This window comes from Ursus maritimus, unplaced genomic scaffold (assembly GCF_017311325.1).
Source record: "Ursus maritimus isolate PB19 unplaced genomic scaffold, ASM1731132v1 scaffold_30, whole genome shotgun sequence".
Classification (NCBI taxonomy): domain Eukaryota; kingdom Metazoa; phylum Chordata; class Mammalia; order Carnivora; family Ursidae; genus Ursus; species Ursus maritimus.
This window is the reverse complement of record NW_024425564.1, coordinates 22,423,699-22,447,736: the sequence shown is the minus strand read 5'-3', so window position 1 is coordinate 22,447,736 and position 24,038 is coordinate 22,423,699. Positions and strand designations below refer to the sequence as shown.

General features: G+C 46.3%; 1 protein-coding gene and 1 long non-coding RNA gene across 4 annotated transcripts in view; both read left to right on the top strand.

The window, feature by feature from the left end:
* NEDD9 (neural precursor cell expressed, developmentally down-regulated 9) overlaps window positions 1-24,038 on the top strand; it is a 184,650-nt gene that overhangs the window by 105,925 nt on the left and 54,687 nt on the right. The window lies entirely within an intron of this gene.
* On the top strand, window positions 17,880-23,709 carry LOC121106076. Its single transcript, XR_005838800.1, has 2 exons — window positions 17,880-17,961; window positions 23,268-23,709. It is a non-coding gene; the product is annotated as an uncharacterized LOC121106076 (long non-coding RNA).

Sequence of the window (24,038 nt, the reverse complement as noted above, 5' to 3'; positions counted from 1 at the left end):
GTCACTCTTTCCCTTCTTCCCAGTCTCTTTCCATGGGAACTAGAAGGTACAGAGCCATCTCTTCCTCCCCTTCCCTGAATAAGCCACCACTTCTGTCTCTTCCAATCTTCCTTCTGCTAAATTTCCCCACTCAGGATCTGCCATTGAGTTCCGCTCTTTGGGCGCACCTAGCTAAGAGCACCTTGCACCTAGGTACTAATGGGTGCCAAAAAGGCCTCTTTGTATACTCTTAACATCCCCACTCATTCCAAAAATGGGCATATGAAATAACCGAGGATTACTTATCCCATGATTCCATACTGACGTTCCGGTAGTAAGCTCTTATCCTCCAAGGCAGATAACCCCAACTTCTTCAAGTATCACCCAGTGTACTCTTGCCTCCTCAAATTTTGACTGTCCTTTCAGTCTACTAGACACATCTGAGCACACGGAAAGGCCAGAACAGTTATGTTGTAGGACTGTGTCAAAAAGCTTCTCAGGGGGCACCTGGGTAGCTCAATTGGTTAAGCGTCTGCCCTCAGCTCAGATCGTGATCTTGGGGTCCTGGGATCGAGCCCCGCATGGGGCTCCACACTCAGTGGGGAACGCTCCCTCTTCCCGCTGCTCGTGCTCTCTCTCTCTCTCTCAAGTAAGTAGATAAAATCTTTTTTAAAAAAAAAAATAACCTCTCCACAGAATATCCTACACATAATGGTATTTAGTAAAATTTGTTGATAAAGCGGATGTATCAAGAATTCTATTAACATATTCTAAGGTTCAGGAAAGAAAGGATGCATAAGGGAATACCAAAAAGGAAGTGAAAGATCAGGATTTAGAACTTTAATAAAAATTATTATTATTATTATAAATATTAACTGAGTGTTTCTCACGTACATGGCAAGGGCTTTAAGTTGTATGGCTAAGTGGTCTTGGTCAATCCTTACAACAATCCTAGGACAGAGGTACTATTATTGTCCCTGAAAGCTAAGGAAACTGAGACATAGAGAAAGTGAGGAATTTGCCCATGGTCAGAGCTAATAAATGGCAAAGTCTGGCCTTGAACCCGGAGAGAGTAGGAGAGGTTCCACGCGGATTACTTTGAAGGAAATGGGTTGCTCTTCCCCTTGACAAAGTGTCTCAAGGGTATAGACTTAAGGAACCACAAATTCAAATTTGGGTGAGAACTAACGAGCCTCCTTTCTGTGAAAATGATAGGCCTCCAACTCCCCGAGAGGTTAGAGGCTTCCTGTGTAAATGCCCCAGGCAGAAAGGCACCTATCCACGTGTGACCTTAACGCGCGCTCCTCCATTCCAACTAAACGATGGCCTCCTGATGTCGAAGGCCAGGAATGCGAGCCGGGGAGGAGAATATAACAGCCTGCTTTCACTTTCCAAGCACCGGCACGCCAGCCCAAGACGGCCCTCTCCGCTGTGCACTCTCCACAGCCCAAGAGGGCCATCCATGTGCCAGACAGATTAAACACTCCGGGAATTTGATACGATCACTCCTGGGAGGGGTTTTTTTCCACTACTCTCTAATCCAGTGAAGCCGGGCCTGGCAAAGGCAGTTGAATTGAGAGAGTGACTAAATGCGCAGAGTCCTTGGAGGTTAGAATACAGTCTGTCTACGAGAGGAAGGCATTTTGCCTTTGGTCTGTCTGGATTTCTAATATCCACTGCAGACTATTAATCATGCAGACCAGACTCTTGAACTCCTTTGAATTGTTTTACATTTAATCAGAACCACCACCACCAACACCACCACCCCCAACACACACGCACAAAAGCTTCAAAATCCTGTCGATTATCTGGGTTAAATGATTTTAAATATTGAAATAATGGTTTATCTGGAATACATACCCCACGTTAAGCATATGTGTAATCATTTGAAAACGGCCTCAAAACCCAAAAGCAATTGCTATACATATTGTGAAATCGTGAGAATTAAAAATTAGCCAAGGACTTATTGTTCATTTCCTTTAGATTCTCTGCTAAACTATTGGCTAGCCTAGATTTTCACCACCAGGAATACTATGGGGGGGGGGAAATGGGATAACTTTTTTTCTACAGGACCATTTCCATCTAATTTTATTGGGTGAGAATTTGGCACAGGGTCTACACTTAATGGATAATTCTGTATGTTAAAACGTCACCTGATTTTATTTGTGGACTTCTTATAAAGCAGATGTCGTGATTTACAAAACCACATCTATCTGAAGTTCAGGCCTATGGCTCTTCTTTGCTCCCCCGCAAACCTCTTTTCCACGTATTTGCGAGGCTTTAAATTGTTTTATTCTTTTAACAAATCTATACTGTGTTCAACTCCAGAGTTTCTATTTGGGTTTTCTGGGCTGTGTGGATGGAAACGCTTTTCTCTATCCTGAGATAACAATTGAAGCCAAATTGGAAATGTGGCGTGGTAGCCAGGTTCCAGAATAGTCTTAATTCCCCATTCCAACCACACATAAATTCCTAAACTTGCTTCAAGCAGAGAATCTGGGGAGTGAACAAAGTCTATGTTTTCCTTCTACACTCAGAAGGGTAGATTGCGTGTTTCCACCTAAGGGCAGGGAGGGAATCAAGACCCATACGCTCTTGAATGCACGATGTGGAAAGAAGAAAACAGAGCAAACATTTACCTAGGCCAGAAGAATGTTGCCACAAATCTGTCAGCAATACAGCTGCCAGAAATGTTCAAGGTGCAGAAAAAGAAAATCTTTAAAGCAAAGCCTCTTCGGTTCTTTCTTTAGGGAAGTTTCTCGTTAATTTCCTCTTGCCCGTCCCTGGTCATCTGAGAGCCAGAGCTTATGCTCCATCGACTCACGGCAAACAGAACCTGTGCCAGGGGGTTCAAGGCAAAGGGCCTTATTAAACCACAGCCCTTCGCGAAATCTGGTCTAGGCACACATTCGCTGCTGAATTTCCATGTTGGGGAATTCTCCAGAGCGCATAAGGTTTTTGATTGTCTATTTCTTTATAAGAAATGCTTCAAAGTCAGATTAAGTTGAGGAATTGGGGAGGTGGTTAAGACGGAGGTTTCTTGGGGCGCCTGGGTGGCTCAGTCATTAAGCGTCTGCCTTTGGCTCAGGTCATGACCCCAGGGTCTTGGGATCGAGTTCCGCATCGGGCTCCCTGCTCAGTGGGAAGACTGCTTCTCCCTCTCCCACTCCCCCTGCTTGTGTTCCCTCTCTCGCTGCCTCTCTCTCTGTCAAATAAATAAAATCTTTAAAAAAAAAAAAAAGAAAGAAAGAAAGAAAAAGAAAAAGATAGAGGTTTCTTCCAAGAAGATGAGCTCCAAATTTGACATCCTCAGGGCGAGACAAGAATCCAAAATACCATAGCAATGATGGCGCGGCGGTCTGCGAGCTTCCCTGCTGAGCCAGGGTGATCTTTCACTGCCCAAACTTTGTCTATTTGAGGATTTTAGTGAAGCAAGAATAAGGGGAAAGAGAGAAAATGAGATAAAAACAAGATATAAGTTATCAACAACCACCATATATCCTGGATTTCCCATGACCTGTGTCCATATAATCTCTCCAATGGTTCCCATAAAAATAGTCATACTTGCCAGGCAGCCTGTCTCCATTTTAATTAGGAAAATTAAAATTATAAACTAGGTACAGTTTCTAAAAGAAAGGATACCATTTAACTGCTCTTTGAGGACAATGTTTGTGACACAGTTATCTTTGTATTTCTAATGCTCGATATGATATATGGCAAATAAAAAGGGCTGTATAGACGTTGAATTCAAACATGGATAAGCTGTTTTAACCTCTAGTACTGGCTTCTAGCATAAACTAAGCATCCAAAGATCCAGGTTCTAATCCAAGCTCTGCAAAGCGCTATTGGGAAAGTTACTAAACCTTCTAAAGACTCAGTTTTCCCATCTATAAAATGGAGCTACTAACTTCCTTTACTTAGCTTACATTACAGAATTGTTGTACAGACCCACTAAGACACTGAATGTGAAAATGCTAGGAGACCTGAAAAGATGAATACAAATGTAAAGTTTTTATCAGAATTATTAAAGATTTCTATCGTTATTGTTGCTAAGTATCACTGCTCTGGTACTCTAGGTTGCTCAGCCACCTGGAATCTTGCCAAAAAGAAAATTGCTAGAATCCACAACAAATCTCATGCTGCCTCTAAGCTTACTTTTCAAATTGGCTTAGTTTTTATAATAATTAAAAAATTACACATAACATTGCATGCTTTGTGCCCATAGTGAGCCAACCAGGGCGCAATCAGATTCTGAAAATTATCTAGCACCAACCCCAGGAAGAATTCGTCAGCAACACACACACACACACACACACACACACACACCCCAAGACCACATATTCTTCAGCACCGAGAATGTTTGATGGAAGGCGTGAAGAAGTCCCACCCCCAGAAAAACTGAGAAATAGTTTGTCTTCCGTGACTAGCAGACTGTATCTTCTTCCTCGTCAACACCGTCCCCACCTCCAGACCCCCAGGATCTTCAAGGTATCTAGGACCCGCCCCTCATATTCCGACACTTGTACTGCTCCTGCCATCGGTCCTTTGCTCAAAGGCCACAGTTGGGTTGGCAATGAGCGAGGCAAGAAATCACCATCTCCTCCAGCTCTGCAATCCTCACCTTGTATTGAACAGTTACTGTGTGGCTTTACATTCATCATCAATTTTTAACACTTTTTTTTTTTGAGAAAGAGAGAGAGCACACATGAGCGGGAGGAGGGGCAGAGGGAGAAGAAGAGAAAGGATCTTAAGCAGGCTGCATGCTCAGTGTGGAGCCCAACACAGGGCTGGATCTCATGACCCTGAGATCATGACCTGAGCCCAAATCGAGAGTCAGATGATTAACTGACTGAGTCACCCAGGCACACCACATTCATCATCAATTTTAATATTGACAACAACGTTGTGAAATAAATATTATTGACCCCATTTTATACATGGGCAACCTGAGACTTAGAATGACTAAGCAATTTACCCAAAGGCACACAGCTTCCAAGTGGCAGAGTCTGGATTTGAAGCCTATTCCAGCTGATTCTGCGTCCACCTCGCTCTAGGACTGCCTTCCCAAGTGTTTCTGTCACAGGACAGTGTTGGCGTGCTAGGGCAGAGATTTGCAAGGAGGAAGAAGGTGTTTTGGAAGCTCCTCGAAGTACATCTTCTATCTGTTCACTACTATTACTCCTCCTATTTTACTCTTCCATGGGGGTACCTGGGTGGCTCAGTCAGTTAAGCGTCTGCCTTTGGCTCAGGCCATGATCTCAGGGTTCTGGGATCGAGTCCCGCATTGGGCTCCTCGCTCAGCGGAAAGTCTGCTTCTCCCTCTGCCCCTCCCCCCCACCGTGTCCATGCTCTCTCTCTTTCTCTCTCTCAGATAATTAAATACAATCTTAAAAAACAAAAACGAAACCCTCTTCCATACACATGGTTGACTAGGCGAGGCCTGGAGAAATACAAAGAACTCAGTATTTCCACAATGTAAGTGACTACTGACGATTTAATGCCCTTTCATGGGGTTACCTGTGTTTTAAAAGGAAAAGCTAAATGAATCCTAATGGTACCATTTCTGGCACTGAGGCAAGCAGATGAGGAAGAAGCTTTGTTTCTACGGGATTTTTTTGTTTGTTGGTTTTTGCTAGTGTGTTTCAAAGGGCCGATCACTGCACTTGCGCTCCTACCACCACACCATTTAGGTGACCATCCAACCTGATCTCTCAAAGGTTTGACGTGTCAGAGTTGTTTTCAATGTCCTCATCCTAGATGCAAAAATGGCTGGTTAATATCAATACTTGCTCAGTCTATCTTAAAACAGTATCTACCTCTATTTTTTGGCACATCAGAAATTATGTTGATTATTCCTAAAGTTATGGCTTGTTTTTCTAACCCCAGGGAAGGTGAGGGAATGTGTTTCAGACCACATGTGTCTGTGTGTTCCCTTTGTAGGGTCTTTTGTTTGTTTGTTTTGATTAAGAGCATACAAACAAAATTCCAGTGTATATACAGTTGATTTTGCTAATAGTAATACATGCCTAGAGCTCTAAGATTAAATTACAATATGTACTCATAACATTATTCACAGAGGCACGCCATTGTAAGGCTGGGGTTGAGGGGCAGGACTAAAACTCACCTTCAAAGTTCACCCTATCACATCAAGCTTTCGTGGGCTCCTGTTGGTCTCAAGGTTATGATCAGATACTTAATTCCCCAGAATTTGCCTTTTAAAAAACTTGGAACTAACCATTTCTGCCCCTTTTCCAAGTTGGCCTTCGGGGGTGAAAGATCATTATACTTAGGTTAACTGGGAAATGCTTCTAAGTAACCAGGTTCCAGGTCGCGAGTGCCTTCCACAAATACCTTCCTGGCAGAAAGAGCACTCTGTGCAAGGCTCTCAGAGCAAAGGCGGCAGGAGGAGCCCTCATGCTGCCAGAAGGTTCTATTTTGTAAGGCTGCTCAGCTCACCCGAGGTCACTGGGTGAGGAGGGACGCCCCAACTGGCATCGCCCCAAGGCCAACCACGATTCCCTCCTGACCTTCCCATGCCAGGCTCCTTCACACGCACTGCCCAGATCGGGGTCATGTTTCCAGGTCTCCCTCCATCCTGCACCATGAGACCTCACTGGACCCCAAAAACACCACCAGCAGCACCAAGAGCCCACAAAGAGAAACGATGTGTGCGTTTTCTGGTTTCATATCGCAGCTCTTCTAGCTCGTCTTACGACAGAAGTAACATCAGCAATGCCAGAAGCCGATGAAGTCATAAATCACCAACCTCTCCCCCAGACGTTCACCAGCCTTACATTGCTCTGAGGCACCTTCAGCCCTGAACGCTTTATGATTCCATGTCCTCCGATCTGAATAGACATCACCCCTTCCGAGAGCTTCATGACCTCACTGAGCTTCACACTCACTCTGGGAAGGAATTGTGGGCACAGTCACCAAGGGGGCATCACCCCTTGCACGGCCGCAAGTGGTTCAGAACCTATAACCTTCCGCCCAGAGGCCAGGAGCAGAACCCAGACAGCCAACTGGCTTCCAAAGCAGGTCAGATAGCCAAAATGCTTCTTCGCATCAGTAACTGAGGGACACAAAACTTCGACATAAAGAATGCATTAAAACCCACAAAACCACTTCCTTTCAAATTCTTGATAGCAAACATGTTAGATTATTAAGTGAGGCTTGCTGTAAGTAAAATTCAGAGAAGAACATTCACACCTTCTACGGAAGTGCCCATCTGGGGTGCTGGGGCCCAGCTCTCACGTTGTTGTCCTATGAGGAAAATGCTAGCATGCAGGCAGCGTGGCCAGGGTAAGCCCCCCAGGGCACTCCACCGCCTCTGAGTCCTGTGACTACACCGTGACACCAAGAAATGGAGTGCTGTACGTGCTGTGAGAGGCTGCGATGAAATTGGAGTTTGTCTGCGTTCGCTTTGGACTTTGTTATTACACAACTCATTTAGAAAAAGGTCCAGAGTTGTGTGCTACAGGAAGTTGTGTGTTTCCTCTTTCAGGATATGCCAACTCTGTAGAAAATTATCATCTGCGGTTATTACCAGTTATTTATACCTTGGTGTGAAAAAAGGCTGTGTGAATCAGTTTTAAAAGCAAAAGATGGGGAGAAGGACACTTGTCCATGAGCAAGATATTACTCTCTACAATAGGAGACAAGGAATAAAAAAGATAACTTTTTTGCTACTCAGTTAAAATACACACTCTCTCTTTCATACACACACACACACACACACACACACACACATGCACGCAAGGCATCTGTGTTGTGCCCGGTGCTCTGCTGTGCTGTCGACCACGCAGACATGAAAACCCTCAGTTCTCATCTTGTTTAGAGTTTTGCTTGGGACCTGCTCTTCTGTTGGGTCGAAATTCAATTGAGCAAATATCTTAGTGCTTCCAGGCAGAACTCAGGAGCAACAGGATGCAAGAAAGAAGACATTAGAACAGAAGGGAAGGGATAAGGAGCAGTGTCTAGAGGGGATAGATGCGACATGGTTCAGAACAACAGTCTGCTTTGGGGGGCTGTGGAGACAGACCCAGGCTAGAATTCCAAAGACCCGAGGGCTCCTTCTAGGGTTGTTTCTATAGAATTGTGGACCCTCCAAAGGCATTCTTCCTTCTCCAGGTCCTGATTCTCATTAGATAAATGAGGAGTGTAGAGTACACGGGGGTTCTAAACAGGGGCAATTCTGCCCTCCCGGGATATTTGCCAATGTCTAAAGACATTTTTGGTTGTCAAAATGGGGAGGGGGGCAGGGATGCTGCTGAAGACCCTACAGAGCTCAGGACAGCCCTCCAACAAGGAGTTATCCCACCTAGAATGTCAATAGTGCCAAAGTTGAAAAACTCTGGGCTACACCATTTGAAGGGTCTATTAACCTCTAATAAGATCCACATGGTTGATGGAACCCCCAACATAGGACTGGTCTGGAACCAGGAGTCCAATGGTCATACTTTGCATTTTTCCAAGGGCCTAAGAGTCAATGTTGAGCCATTATACTTACAAATTTTGCCTTCTTTCCTGGCATTCGTGAGCATCTGTCTGACATACTCAGAGGTTGACCAATGCTACTCAAAGGGAGGTTTGGCCTGTGGTAAAGTTGGAAGATGCATAAAAGTGGCCAGCCGGCAAATATGCCGCCCACATGGGGGCTGCTCTTGGTGTGCGCGACACACGATGTCACCTACACCAATTCATACGTGTTGATATTAAAAAGATACTTGAAGGGGCTCTTTCAAATTCACGGTTTGTAACAAGCATATAATACAAGAATTAAATACCGAAGAATACCTTTGAAGAGATACCACCTACGCTTGGTAATTGGTGGATACGGCCAACCACAGTAGAGGTGCCTGATGCTTTTAGAACTGGCTGGAGAGGTTCCAAGAGTCATGGAATCATTCCTCTCTCCTGCCACAGGCACACTTGGGAAGAGAGGAACTAACGAGAGAAGAAAAGTGCTAGGACTCTGAAGGTCTCGACAGGAAGACTCCAGCCGGAGCAGCTGGGGCTCTACCTTGTCAAGAGTTTGGCATATGAAAGGCAATCCTAACCGCCAAGGCCAGCTGGCTTTTGAGTTGGCCTGCATGTCCCTGCTCCTCTGAGGCCTGAAACATCCACTTGGGACTCTGAGGAGCTGCCACTGTTCAGTGGGGATACCCTGTGTCTACCTCTAGCAGTATCGACACGCAGTGACGTGCGGAATTCTTCCCACTCTGCTGGGCCGTCAGGACCCAGATATCCTGTGGGCATGCCGATGGGAGGCCTACGGCTGCTCCTCTTGGATTCTTCTGAAAATGAGGCAGAAAAAGTCTTCAGGAAGGAGGGGGATCTGGGTTGCCCTCAACTCTTGCCCAGATCACTAATGTAGCCTCCTAACTGGTGTCCTCACAGCTCCCTGGTTTCTCTCCAGTCTCTTCGCACCAGTATAGCCAATGATTCTTTCACACTCAATGTCAATTATGTTACATTCGTATTTAAATGCATAGAATGGCTCCACGGGGCTCAGGGTGTTATGATAGAATTCCGTAAAGGATTCCAAAATGCCTTGCATGAATCCACCTGCTATCTACTCCCTCTCAAGCATAATATCCCACCATGCTGTCTATGCTCCAGACACACCGACTTTCTTTCAGTTCTTCGAATGCTCCCTGGTTCTCTCTGCCACTGGGCCTTGGCACATATTATGTTATCTGTCTTATATCCTCTTCCTCCCTGGCCCTCACCCCCCACCCCGGTTTTTCAGAGCTCAATTCAACCACTGCCTCCCTCATAAATGCCATGTCCAACTGCTCTCACTAGGTCATTCCTCGTATACTACCCTTCCTGGGACCATACGTCTCTTCTTCATTGCTCTTTGCACAATTGCAATTTTACATTGATGTGTTCAATGGTGTTTAATAAAGATCTCCTCAACAAACAATTGAATGACTTATACCTTCCTGGGGTGGAAAAGGGCTCTGACCACACATTCCTATTTCTGTCTCTTTGAGGGTTCCATCTTTGCAGCATCGGAGGCTGTTGGCTTCTATCTGGCCATCAAGAATCCTCCTTCCCTGCCAGCCCAGTTCACCCACTCTCCTCTCTGAACTCTTCTCTCATCTCCCACTCCTCGTAGAATTTATTCATCCCCGTAGTACATTATTTGGATCTTCTCCCACACTGCTTTGAATCAGCATCAGTTGTCAACACATTACTCTTCATTTTGGATTCTAAACTCCTTGAGAAAAGAGACTCAGCCTAGCACACTGTTTTGCAAAATTGTATGTGCTCAATAAATACTCGTTAAACCAAAATGCCACTTGTTAAAACTCTGGTGATAGGAATAATCTCAATTACCAGTGACATTCCACCCACTCAGCCTCTCAGAGAGGAAACTGGAATGGAGATGGGACGAAGTTCTGTCTTGGTGGGGGCAGAAAAACTAGGGATGTTATGCGTGTTTTCTATAGGGAAGTTACTATCATCTCTGAGGCCCAGTGGGATTTCTCCTCTTGTTTCAGATGGCTATCCTGACAGTAACACTGGTTCTCTGCATGTAAGGTTGTCATAGTTAGCAAACAAAAATGCAGGACTCCCAGGTACATTTGAATTTCAGATAAACAACAAATATTTTCTTATATAAACATGTCCCCCAAATTAAATGGAATATACTTACACTAAAAAAATTGCTCATAATTTATCAGAAATTCAACTGCAACTGGTCATCCTGTATGTTATCTAACAACCTGAACCACATGCTTTTATTTTTTTGTTTTATTTTTTATTTAAATTCGATTAATTAACATAAAATGTATTACTTGTTTCAGGGGTACAGGTCTGTGATTCATCAATCTTATATAATACCCAGTGCTCATTACAACACATAACCTCCCCAATGTCCGTCACCCAGTTACCCCATTCCCCCACACCCCTCCCCTCCAGCAATCCTCAGTTTGTTTCCTATGATTCTTATGGCTTGTCTCCCTCTCTGGTTTCATCTTGTTTCATTTTTTGCTCTCTTCCCCTATGATCCTCTGCCTTGTTTCTTAAATTCCGCATATCAGTGAGGTCATATGATAATTGTCTTTCTCTGATTGACGTATTTCACTTAGCATAATACCCTCTAGATCCATCCACGTCATTGCAAATGGCAAAATTTCATTTTTGGTGGCTGCATAATATTCCATTATGCATCACACATCTTCTTTATTCATTCATCTGTCAACGGACATCTGGGCTCTTTTCATAGTTTGGCTATTTAAACCACATGATCTTCACATATGGTTGACAATGCCATGATATTAACTGGTGGTTCCAAACGACAATCCACAAAAAAATGAATACTAGTACAAAATAATCAGATGAATCTACGTCTTCCTCAATGTTTATTCAATATGGCATCACGTCACTGCCTGAATCACCATTGTCTGAAAGGGAGAGTGATGGATCTATTTTATTCTTTGCATACATCCTTAGGATGATGTTGCATTTACATATGTACTCAAAGCATACCCGTGTCACTGCCTATTACATTCAAGACGATGGAATAGACTTTGGTGATAGTTTTTATAATGTTCCCACAGAAGATTTAGAGTTATATTCTAAAATAATACCATAGTTTCCCATGGGGCGCCTGGGTGGCACAGCGGTTAAGCGTCTGCCTTCGGCTCAGGGCGTGATCCTGGCGATCTGGGATCGAGCCCCACATCAGGCTCTTCTGCTATGAGCCTGCTTCTTCCTCTCCCACTCCCCCTGCTTGTGTTCCCTCTCTCGCTGGCTGTCTCTATCTATGTCAAATAAATAAATAAAATCTTTAAAAAATAAAAAAAAATACCATAGTTTCCCATACACAAAATTTTACATTAAAAGAGTGGAAAAGCGGACGCCAATTTTGAGCATTTTAGATAAGTTACCACGAACATTCATGATGTAACTCACCATCACATGTGTTAGTCCCAGAGCATGGGGTTGTGCATGGAAAGGAAAAAGCATATATTCTCCAGCAATTTTCCTGGAGACCAAGGACTTTTCAGGGAGGAGGACATAAAAGTGAAGAACTAGCCGTCCACCTTGATCAAATTCGTCCTTCAGAAATCACAACTGCTACAGAGAACTTACTCCCCGCAACCTCAGTGGAGGAGGCCAGATTCTTGTAAGTGAGGAGGTTTTATCTGATTTCATTACATCTTTTCCTCCCTTACAATCCTGCAAAGTGAGACTTTTTTTTAAATCATTATTAACAAGACTTAAAACTGTTTGATGTGACAAGTTTTTGTGAGTTGAGTGACCGCACACATGTGTGAATGTGACAAAACCAAAATAGGACATTGGCTGGACGAGAAACTAAATGGGAACTTATTAGGACTAAAGTCAGAGCATTTCCTTTGACCATAACCTGATCCTTGTCTACAAGTTCTTGAAAGAACATGTCCTGGCTTCCTCGGGACTCAGCTGTTTGCAAGGATCTTAGATCATTAAGACAAACGTAAAAATTACTGTGTCCTACTGTTTCCCCAGAAGATAATGTTCCTAGGTGACCATCAGTAATCATTAAAAACATCTCGTTCAAAGCCTAGTTTTCCAAAAGAATGGGTGGGGTGGGGATGTATTCCTATCACCTCTGTCTCTAGTTTTTCTTTCTTCCTTCCTGCCTGCCTCCCTCCCTCTCCCTCCCTCTCTCTCCCTCTTTCTCTCTCTCTTTTAGGAATATGTTGACCCAGAGTACAAAACCAATTTACACACGAAAACAAACCATGTATTTGAGAGACAGAGCTTTTTCTTGGAAAACAGAACTTGGCCAGGCTAGGAATGAGTTTCTCTTCAATATTTGTCACTTCCGACTTTGCATATTAAGATAGTAATGCTTTGTATGTGTAGAAGGTTCTGCACAATTAAAGAGTGTAAGTGACGTGGAACTAAGATGTCTATTTCTCTGTAGCCTTTCTTTGACCATGGAAAGGGGTGCTTCCAGGAGGCCTGGGAAAAGGTCAACCGTAACTTCCAGGGTCTTTAACGCCAATTTGCAGTGAATCACGTTTTAGTGTGTGTCTGTGATGGGGGGGGGGGGGGGGGGGATGCAGGGAGCGCCTATATGCATGTGTTAATTTGTCTCACTCCCTTTAAAGGCAGAGACTGGGCCACTCAGACCCTCAGAGAATTATATTAGCACAGGTTTGCTGACGCATTCCAATTAAGCAGAGATAAATGAGTTACCACGAGGTAGAGACACGAGCTGGTTCCGATATTTCAAAAGGAGCCTACAGCTCCTTCACTTGATTGGCACCCTCCAAGAGCCTCCAAGGACCTTTTCTGATTTTTGTGCTCATCTGTATTCTCAGCTGTCACTGGGCCGGAAAGTTCATGACATGCTCGGGCTGGTAGAAAATGAGAACACCAGTTGTCTCTGGAGAGGCCTTGACTGCCACTGCCAAGCCTCCCGGGCCAGACCTGAGCCAAAGGTCTAGCAGGGGCGGGGCTACAGTGGCAGACGAGGCTCCCATGCAGGGCCCAGAGCAAAATGCAACCTGTGGTTGACAGGAATCAGTGACAGGGTCTCCAACCAAGGGGCTGAGCAGAAGCGCAGGGTATGGGAAAGGCATTATGTGCACTGAGCGCTGGAGGTAAGAGGAAAATTGTGCCCTTCACCCCGGCCAGACAGACACGCTTATTCACCCAAAGAGATGCACGAACATGCGCATGTGCACGCATGCGCACACGCACATACGCGCAGGCTCATGTTGAGGCGTGAACATGCGCGCGCGCGCACACACACACACACACACACACACACACTCATGTTGAGGCAGAGAGCAGCACAGAGCCCACGGCAAACATACCCCTGGAATTGAGCCACAGAGAAATTAGTGGAAGCTTCTGGGCAGCTAGAATACAAAGGGTCATTTCTTTGTGGAAACACCCGGAAAAAGGACTGTATTCTTCCATGAGACCATGCCGATTCCCAGTTTTGCTTTGTTTTCCTCTTGTAGCTCTGCCCCTAAATCCCTGGAGGGGTGAATGCCTGTCTCTGAGGCTTGAGACTTTCACGGGTCACTGGTACCTACTGAGTGGGAGGGAACGGGACACAAATCGGGAAGCCTGCAATCAGGGTCGAATGGGCTCTGCTGCCCGGCCATATCACTTCTATAGAAAATAAACAGGCCTCAGCCTTTTCACCTCCAAAACCGGGCACCTAATATGGGTCCCGCCCGCCTGGGAGGCAAGAGAGAACCAGGAAAGCTGAAGGTGCTTCTGGACATAACTTCTTCACAAGGAAGGTAGCTATTCCCCTACAGCCTATATTTGAGCTCCTCACTTAACTACCCTGGACTCCGATGTCCCTATCTGTTTAACACTCATCTCCCTGAGATGTCCCCATCATAGATATCCCATTAACAGAGGGCAGCAGACCAAGACAGGTGATTTTAGCAAAACAGCAACCGTAACAACAAAACACCTTTATTCCTTTAAAATCCAAATTCAGGAGACGCCTATCATATAATGCATCATCTCCTTAAATCTGCTTAGAGCAGGAAACCTCTGGAGACATTTCCACAGGTGGGAGATCCAGACACAGTACCTAGAGAAATTAGAACAGGGCACACGGACTCACAGTTAAAGATCAGAGTTAAAGTTAGTAAGGAATTTGCAGGTGTGTGGTTTTATTCCTCAATCCAGCAAGAAGTGCCATTTTAAGGTTGTTAACCAGGGGACTGAGCCTGGGGCCTTATGAAATTGATTTGCAAATGAGAACTTTGAAACGTGGTGGAATGGTAAAGTTGAAAGATGCTTCAGTGCTCAGAGGAATGGGGGTGGGGGGATGGTGGGCTGTGGCAGCTTCTAGAATCTCAGAGCTAAAGTCACAGTGCATTCCCCAACACACCCGCAGGGGACCAAGACTGTCAAATTTGAAAAGTGTCACTGGACGTGGCTAACAGGTCTCTCTTGGGGACCTGGGGGAGGAGGGATCCCTACTGGGTGAACGTCAGCACGCACTTAAGAGCATAAGACTGGCGGCAAAAAGCTCTTTGGTAGATTCGGGATGATTCTAGGCACTAGCAGCCTCTCTCCTCCTCGGTGTGTTAAGGACACACATAAGATGCTGAGGAAAAGGGGAGATCCTGGAGGCCACCTTGAGAAGGAAACCCATGGAGGGTGGCAGGTGAAGATTCCGGCCAGGCTCGCATACCATTGTCTTCATGGTGTGTCAAATTAAATTTAGGGTTTGGCTACTATGCTTGTCTTGGGGCTCTAACTCTCATCCATAGCCAACATTCTGCAAAATTTTACGACCTGGCACCGTCTCTGATCTCCAAGGACAATGGCCATTTAGGAGAAAGACCAGCAGGGGCTGGTCATGGCGTCAGGCACTGCCGTGGGCTGGAGAAAGCCTGAGTCCCTGCAGACCTCATCAAGCCCTCCGCCAGTCCTGGGCTGCTTGCCTCCAGACTCTTCATAAATGAAAAGAAAATTAACTTCTGCTTTGTTTAAACCCGTCCTCGGGTTTTTCTGTCACTCACAGTCAAATCTAATGTTACAGGACTCAATAAATAGTCGCTGAGTGACCAACTGACCCATCGGTGATTCAGTGAAAAAGAAAAAAATGAACGAATGAATGCAGTTCCAGGTGCCCAGCTCTAATCCCTACCCCGCAATGCGGCGGTAACAAAACAGAATTGGTGCCCGCCCTCATGCGCCTATGACCTCCTGAAAAAGCTTGACTTTGAACAAGCAGTGACAAGTGTGGTGAACTGTGGGACAAGGGCAGCGTGCAGTGCCAATATATAACCAGGGGGCTGCAACACAGTAAGCAGTGTGATGTTTCCGATGAATCCTGAACGCTGAGCGAGAGTCAGGAGGGAAAGTGCTGTCAGCCTTGCTGTGTGCGGCACAGAGGAGCTGGAAAAGGCCAGTGACTGCAGCCTCTGCATTCCAGGAGAGACACAAGGGGGGGGACCAGAGAGGCAGGCAGAGGCCCCACTGTGCTGTGTCCTCTGAGCCCCTGACACTCTAAGAGTGATCTATGGACGGCAGCTCCATCCTTCTCGGAGCTTGCTGGGAACACAGATCCCCCAGGCCCCACCCAGGCTACCGAATGGAACAAGAGCTGCTTTTGTTTTTTTTTTTTTTTTTAAGATTTGTTTATTTCAGAGACAGAGTGAGCAGGGGGAGGGGCAGAGGAAGAGAGAGAATCCTGAAGCCGACTCCCCGCTGAGTGCAGAGTCCGATGCGGGGCTGGATCCCAGGCCCCTGAGATCATGACCTGAGCCGAAATCAAGAGTGGCACGGTGGACTGACTGAGTCACCCAGGCGTCCCCAGAGTTGCATTTTAACAAAAGCTCCGGGACGGGCGTGCACGTCTCTGATCTCCAAGTCTGAGAAGCACTAGTACAGGTCACGTTGGAGATTTATGTTTTGTGTCACTTTGTGTTGTTACTTTTTCTTGAGAAAATTGGGAGGTGACCCTTCAAGCATCAAAGGAGCATCATCGGATTGGCCATTTTAAAAGAGAAATGCGTGGTTGGCCTGAGTGGAAGCACAGAGACTCAGGGGAGGGACAAAAGTGGCCCGATCTGCACAGCTGGGCACAGAGAGTACAAAGGGACGCGGATAGTTTGAAAGATACGTGCAAAGCATAAATAGGAGACCAGCGATAGGGTGTCGGCTGGGTCAGGGAGATGCCAGCTTTCTGGCTTGCTACCATAGCTGGATGTGTAGCTACTCTTCTGGGGGGCTCTTGAGGATGAACGATTGCCGGGGGTCCGTGACTTGACGTGACCATGAGGATATTCAGTAACCAGATGAACACTGGGGTTTCAGTCTCCAGAACTGTACTCGTCAGGGCTCTACCAGAGAAATAGAACCAATGGTATGTGTGCAGTTATAGAAAGAGATTTCTTTGAAGGACATGGCTCGTGGAGGGTGGCTAGGCCAACATCAGATGGGGGACACTTAGGAAAGCATTCAAGTTCAAGGACAATCTGCTGAGAAGCAGAAAGAGCCAGTGCTGCAGATGAAATCCAAGGGCAGTCCTCAGAAATCTGTCTCGCTCAGGGAAGGTAGGCCTTCTGTCGTATTCAGGCCTTCAAGTGGTTAGGTGAACCCCACCCACAAAAGTCAACACCCTCACAGAAACACCCAGAATAATGTTTGACCAAATATCTGGACAGAGTGGCCCAGCCAAGTTAACCTATAAAATTACCCATCCCAGAGATGAAAACTGGAGAGTCATCAGCGTGTGGATAGGCGGCCGGAGGTATTGTGAGTGGGGGCATTGCCTGGGGAGAGAAAACAAAGCGAGAAGGGCAGAGCCCTCCTCAGGTGGAGAAGACAGCAGGGAGCTGGCAAGAGAGACTGCAAAGACACTCGTCTGAGTCCTCGGAGACCCGCCCATCAGGGAGAGCCCTGTGCTGGGCCACCCAGGGGGCAAGACGGGGCCTCTGTCTCCCAACAAGTAAGTTACCAGAGCTGGAGAAGGTCAGAGGAGCTCTGGCATTTGGGAGGCTTGGTGCCAGCCAGAGCGCTGGTCTTGAGGTCTGGAAGAAGCTGCTTCTGGACGAAACTGGCTTCAGGGATGCAAAAGGCCAGAAGTTCCAATGGCTTTTCCATGGAGGCCACAGAGACTGGGAACCGTGGCAGCCTGACAGAACAGCTGGCGCCCTTTCTGGTGCAGGCTGGGAAAATGTCTACCTGTCCCTGTTGTCTGGCTGTTTTCCGGAGAAGAGCAATTGCCTCATCAGGGTACCTTTTTACGACCAGTTTGAGGATCCATACACATACAGTGTTCAAAAGATATAACAAAGTATTAAGAGCATGGGATCTGAGACCAGCAAGCTTTGATTAAACCCTTGCTGTGCGGCCTTGGGCAGGGCATTCCCCTCTCTGAACATCAGGTTCCTTCCTTATCTATCGCATAGGATTCCTGGCTCCTGCCTGACTGTTACAGATTAGATGACGGGCTTGCTTGGCTGTATCTGGCACAGGATAAGACCCTACGAGGTAAATACAAAGAGAATAATCTCCCTGTCCCTGTAAGACAGTATTTCTCTTCTCTTTCTAAAGCCTTCACTCCCCAACCCTCTCCAACTCACCAAACACTCTCCACGCCCAACTTTTGCTTTCCCTTTCTGTATTTAATTACCATTTTTTGGTTGTTATCGCTCTGCATTCCCTCGCAAGTATTAAATATGTATGTGTGTTCACACAACCAAAGCGATCCTTCTCGATGTATACAGAAATTTTAATGAGCAATCCCATGTTGGTGGCAGCTTTTGGAATGGTGCTGGAAAAAATTCATGAAGTCAGTTATAATTTGCTATTGCCAGACAGAAATTAGATTGCTAGTCGTGGTTGCCAGGATTGGGAGGGAGGAGGAATGACAAGGCTGCTGATGGGGAGTGGGTTCTGGAATTAGTGATGATGGCGGTACAAGTCTGCAAGTATACCAAAAACCACGGAATAGTACACTTTAAAATGGTGACTTATATCTGCATGAATTGTGTGTCAATACATACAAATGGCTATTGCCTAGGTCAGATAGGGAATTGCCTGCTTCCAAGGTCAACTGTCCCCAAACAAAGCACAGCAAGGGGTTCACAAGTGATGCCAGTATCCATGCCAGCCTGTGAGCGTCACACAGATTGGGGGAAAGGACTCCTCAGTAGAGGCCAGCTGGAGTCCATGTCAAGGAGAAGGTGATGCTTGAGCTGAGGGTCAGTGAGAAATAAATGCACTTGAAGAGGTGAAGTGAGACACACTCCAGAAAAGACTCTAGAAGGAGTAAGAAATCATGGTGTTCCCTTCACTTCAGGAACACTGGCTCCAGGGCAGAGGAGCATGGAGACCCAGTCTTGGCCAGACAGGGAAGAGTTTCTTGCTACTCAAGCTTTGTCTGGATGTGGGAGAGGATTCAGGACAGAGTTGGAGGCCCCTGAACCATGCTGGACAGTCCCCTGTCATTCCTTCTGAGCCACTGGAACCCCTTCATCCTTCATCACATCACGACGTGAAGATGGCCTGTTGAAAAGGAAACATTTCCACAGCCTGGCCTTTGCCATTTTTCATTTACAAGAGTTGAGTAAACTCTGTTTGAGAGAAATGAGGTTTCTGAAATGCCAAGCTGCAGGGCGGAGGGGGATTCCTAGGCAGCCATCTTATTTTATGTGGGTGTGAGGTGTAAAACCTGCGTTTTTTGTAAGCTGTGCGAAGCCGGGGTAAAGCGGGAACAAAACGATTACACACAAGCTTTAAATACCACTTTGAAGATGTAGGGCGGCCTTCATGGGCATGTCTGGGAGGCTTCAGTGAAAAGGTTGACACAAAGTCTGGATTTTTCTGTGACCACGTGAGCTGGTCAAGCCCACAGCCCCGAAGGTCACATAGAGGTGGTTCATTCCCAGGACCTGGGGCAGACCTACCTTTGCCTCTTCAGAGGGCGAGCATGTCAGAGAGGGTGGAGGTAATGAGAGCCCGCATCTCCTGAAAACTTGCTCCCTTGCCCTGCTGGCGAGTGCGGGGCCCTGAGCCATGGACACCAATGGTACTTATGTCCATATTCTTAGATTCCATTTTGCTGGAATATTTGGTAAGTTCCCTCCAGAAGTCTGAGTCTATGACATTCTGTATCCTTTGGTATTGACGTTATTATTTTCTTAGCGGTGTAGTATAGTATGACTGCCATTTAAATACCCCCCCACACCCTAAAGTACTTGTTTGCCCTGAAAAGAAGTGGTTTGGCATAAAGTGCAAGTTTTTAAACATCCATTTTCCAGACCTCTCTGTTAAATTTATATATATATACAAAAAAAAAAAAAAAAAAAAGGCTAAACCATGTGGAATGCTCCTAAGTGAGTATTATTGTTTACTAGACTTCTTATTCCATCTTATGGCATTTTATAATAAAATATCACAAGCTCATAAAGAGGGCTTTTTTTTTTAAGATCCATAATCTTTCTAACCATAACAAAAGGGCGGTAAATACATTGTACAAGAGCACGATGGAAAAATGTGCTAACGTATTTCCATAAATCAAATGTAGCACTTTGGCATTGACTCTAAGGCATTAAATTTAGTAAATTAGAACCAGATGATTTTAAAATAGAAACTTACATAACTTTACGGTGTGATTTTTTTTTTTTCTACACAAGTTTATCTTCATGAAGTCCCCTTGGCTGCTACCGTAATAGGTATTTAAGAAGGAAGGGCAACATCTGGGTATTATTCACCTTTGTAATTCCCGTGGTGCCTGGCATTCTGTTGAACAATTAGTAAGTATTGACGGACGGATGAGTGAAATCTCAGCAGTGATTAACAAGTACAAGTTAATTGGAAAGGCGATATAATATAAACATTTATACGGATCTATACGTAGACAAAACACTGCTACCCCACACTTCGTAGTAAAAGTATGTCTCCCGTTTCCTTTCATTGTTAAATCTGTGTCTATCAATGAATTTGAAATCAAAGGGTGGATCTGCTTCTCATTTGGGCCACCGTGACCCCAACCACCCTCAGTCTGGGATGTCCCCCACACATAAGTCTCTATTCTATTTCTGCCATCAGAGGAGCTGCAGAAAGTGTTCCCTTCTGTCATTTCTCCCTCTCCTCTCACACACAATTTCACAATGTAGTTGGTGTCTTAAAGACAAGCTGGGGATTCAGTGCAACACACAGACCGAGAAGATTCTAAATGTGGTGTCACATTTAGGAGATACACATCAATAAGGTACAGTCTTTGCCCTTGAGGAGAATACTTTCCGGCAGACGGTTAGTCGGAACGCTGTAGTTGCAAATGAAAGAAGCTCAACTCCAACTAGGTTAGGCAGAAAAGTGTGTTCATTGCCTTACGAATTGGGTTGTCTAAAAAGGAACATCAGGTATGGCTTGATCCAGAGGTACAGACAACAGCATTAATGTTCTCTCTATCCCTTCACTCCAGATATTTTTGCTTCTTTTGCATGTGGACTCACTCTCTCATGCTATAGACACTCTGCACACTGAGGAAAAGATGTTCACTACCAAACATACATTTGCAGATTATGATCTGTAAGAAAAGAAAGAGAGGTCCTCTGTCTCCCAAGCTTCATTTCCAAAATCTCAAAGAAGATCTCAGGTTGACTCTGAATCACATGCCAGCCTCTCGGGCCCATCTCCATGGACAGGGGGCACCTTCACCTTCCATGATAGACCAGGCCTGCATGGTGGTTGGGGTCTTCATTAGCAGATGAATGGAAAGGAGGGTATTTATGCCATAAATATGGAGGATGTGGAACTGATGTGGCTGATGGATGTGGGAGGAAGGGAAAAAAAAAAACAAAAGATCAGTCTGAACTTTTGATTCTAGGCACCTGAGACAAAAGCAGCATCGTAAATAGAAATAGAATAGTGAGATATGGACACTGTTTCAGTGGGAAGTTCACATATATATTAACCAGAGTTCTCCAGAGAAACAGAACCAAGAGGCCAGTAGGATGTGTGTGTGTGCATGCGTGAGTGCATGCGGGCATCTGTATGGAGAGAGAGAGATTTTAGGGAATTGGCACATGATTGTGGAGGCTGACAAGTCCAAAATCTGCAGGGAAGGCTGGCAGGCTATAGACCCAGGGAAGAGTTGAAGAGTTGATGCTGCAGCTCAGGTTCAAAGGCAGCCTACAGCAGAATTCCCTTCTCCCAGGGGGACCTTTGTCCCTTAGGACCTTCAACTGATTAGATGAGGCCCACCCACATGATGGCGGATAACCTGCTTTATTCAAAGTCTACTGATTTACATGTTATTCTCATCTGCAACATAGCTTCACAGCAATGTCTACATTCATATTTATCCAAATAGCTCGGCACTGTGGCCTACCCCAGTTGAGATATAAAAATAACCATCACGATATGTGAACATTGATGTGCCTCTGGACTGTTTGGGTGCAGTAGGAAGTGAGAGTTTGGGACTCAGAACACAAGTCAGGAGATGCGATTGTCATCTACCCAGGAGCGAGCATAGAAGTCGCTAGAGATGATTAGTTACATAATGGGAAAGCACAGAAGAAAACAGGTTAAGGGTGGAACCTGGTGGAAGTCCTGCCGGGAAAGGGGACTGAGGTCTTGGCAAGGGTCGTGAAAGAACAGGAAGAGCCCTCGGCCATGGAGGCCAGACGAGGAGGCCACCTTGAGAGCGGTGGTGGTGGAGAATGTCAGAAGCTAGGGAAGGCAAAGGGCCCAGGAGAGCCCCGGGCGTGGGCACTGGAGGGCTCCTCCAAATGTGACCTGCAGAGCCCCGCCCGCCGGGCCACACCCCCCCCAGGTCCACCTCGAGAGTGAGGTGGAGAGTGAGCCCTTCACAGCCCTGACGGCAATTAGACAGGGGCTGTTTTATACCGTTGGATTCCATCATGAAGACAAGAGTCGTCTTTTTTACTCCATTTTTCTAGTAACATATTGATAAGTATTTTACAACACAACAGACTGGTGATGATTTGGGAATGGGAAGCACTGGTAATTCCCCATGGAGAGCTCAAGAGGCGCTGGCCTGAATGGTGGTCCACAGAGTGCCTGGCAGAGGCAGAGGACAGGAGGCCCAGATGGGAGGCCAGACTCCAAATTGCTCACTCTGGTCCTCTGGTCGTGGCAAGCAGAAGAGAGAGAGTACTCGGCCTGATGTGGGGGGAAGGAGAGGTGCCCAAGGGAAGGTCCAGAGGAACTAGAATGTCCTAGTGGTCCAAGCTCGTTCATCCACAGCTATGAAGGATGAAAGTCTCGAGTTCTTTCACAACTCATTTGGCAGCAAAACCTGACCTGGCTTGGCCCAAGGTAATGCGTATTCTTCATTTACCCCACTTGGCATGAGTCTTCGTACATCTTCCTGCCGAAATATGAATGAGTTTGCACATGGGAGGCTGGCCCCAGTCCCACTGGGAACTGAGTAGTCTGGGGGATAGGTCAATCTGTTTCTAAAATCTGAAATATTCGGAATCCCACACGCGTCTGGCCTCCAGGTTTTTGAACAAGGAGCTGTGGCTCTCTATTTCGGTTGAGAAAGACTTAAATGTACACGTAGAGAGCAGGATATGAGAGATTAGGGGCAAAAATGAGAGACGGAGGAGCGGGAAGTTGAGTCCCAGGGTGGGCTTAGGAGAGAAGAAACACAGCCCTGTCTGGGCGAGGAGGAAAGAAATTTGTTTTCCTGGTGACCAGAACGGCCCAGGAGATGGCTTTTGAAGATGTAGAGTGATTTCGAGGTGGTAAGAGCTGAAGCTGGGGAACACGTGGCCCCTATCTTCTAGGGGCAGAAAGAGCAGAAACCTTGCTTCTTCCCCCAGCTCACCACCCTTTCGGAAGACCAGAAGCTCCCGAGGCTGGTTAGAGCATGAATCACAAGAACCACAGGCACCAGAGCTCAAGAAAACCTTTGCAACACCCCCTTTTCTACACCGCCTCGTTTGAAGTCACGGGTGCCAGGACAAAGGCCAATGATGGGAACTTACACCCAACATCTCTCAGCCCCCGCGGTGTGAGTGAGTGAGGCTTAAGGTCACGGGCATGCTCCTTAATTAGCAGGGCCCCCCCCCCCCTTGGCTTTTCTTCCGAGGAAGAGAGCTGCTCTGCATTTCTCAGCGTCAGTGGGCAGAAAGGAACGCGCCGTCCACACTGCACACGGCACGTCAAGGGTGGACGCCCGTGTCTCCACCACCGCCCGGTGCCCAGCCCACGCGGGAGAGGCATTCCTCTTGCAGACAAAATAAAAGATTGCTGATAGCTGCAGCAGTTTGTTTGCTTTCTAAAATGAATCAAACTCTTCAAAAGCTTGGCTTGAACAGCAGTGGGCAGAAAGGAACGCGCCGTCCACACTGCACACGGCACGTCAAGGGTGGACGCCCGTGTCTCCACCACCGCCCGGTGCCCAGCCCACGCGGGAGAGGCATTCCTCTTGCAGACAAAATAAAAGATTGCTGATAGCTGCAGCAGTTTGTTTGCTTTCTAAAATGAATCAAACTCTTCAAAAGCTTGGCTTGAACAGTGCCGGCTGAGCCGTGTCCCCACACCACATTCCTCCTCTCCTGTCCTCCCCCCCCCACCCCCCAAGGCCCCGC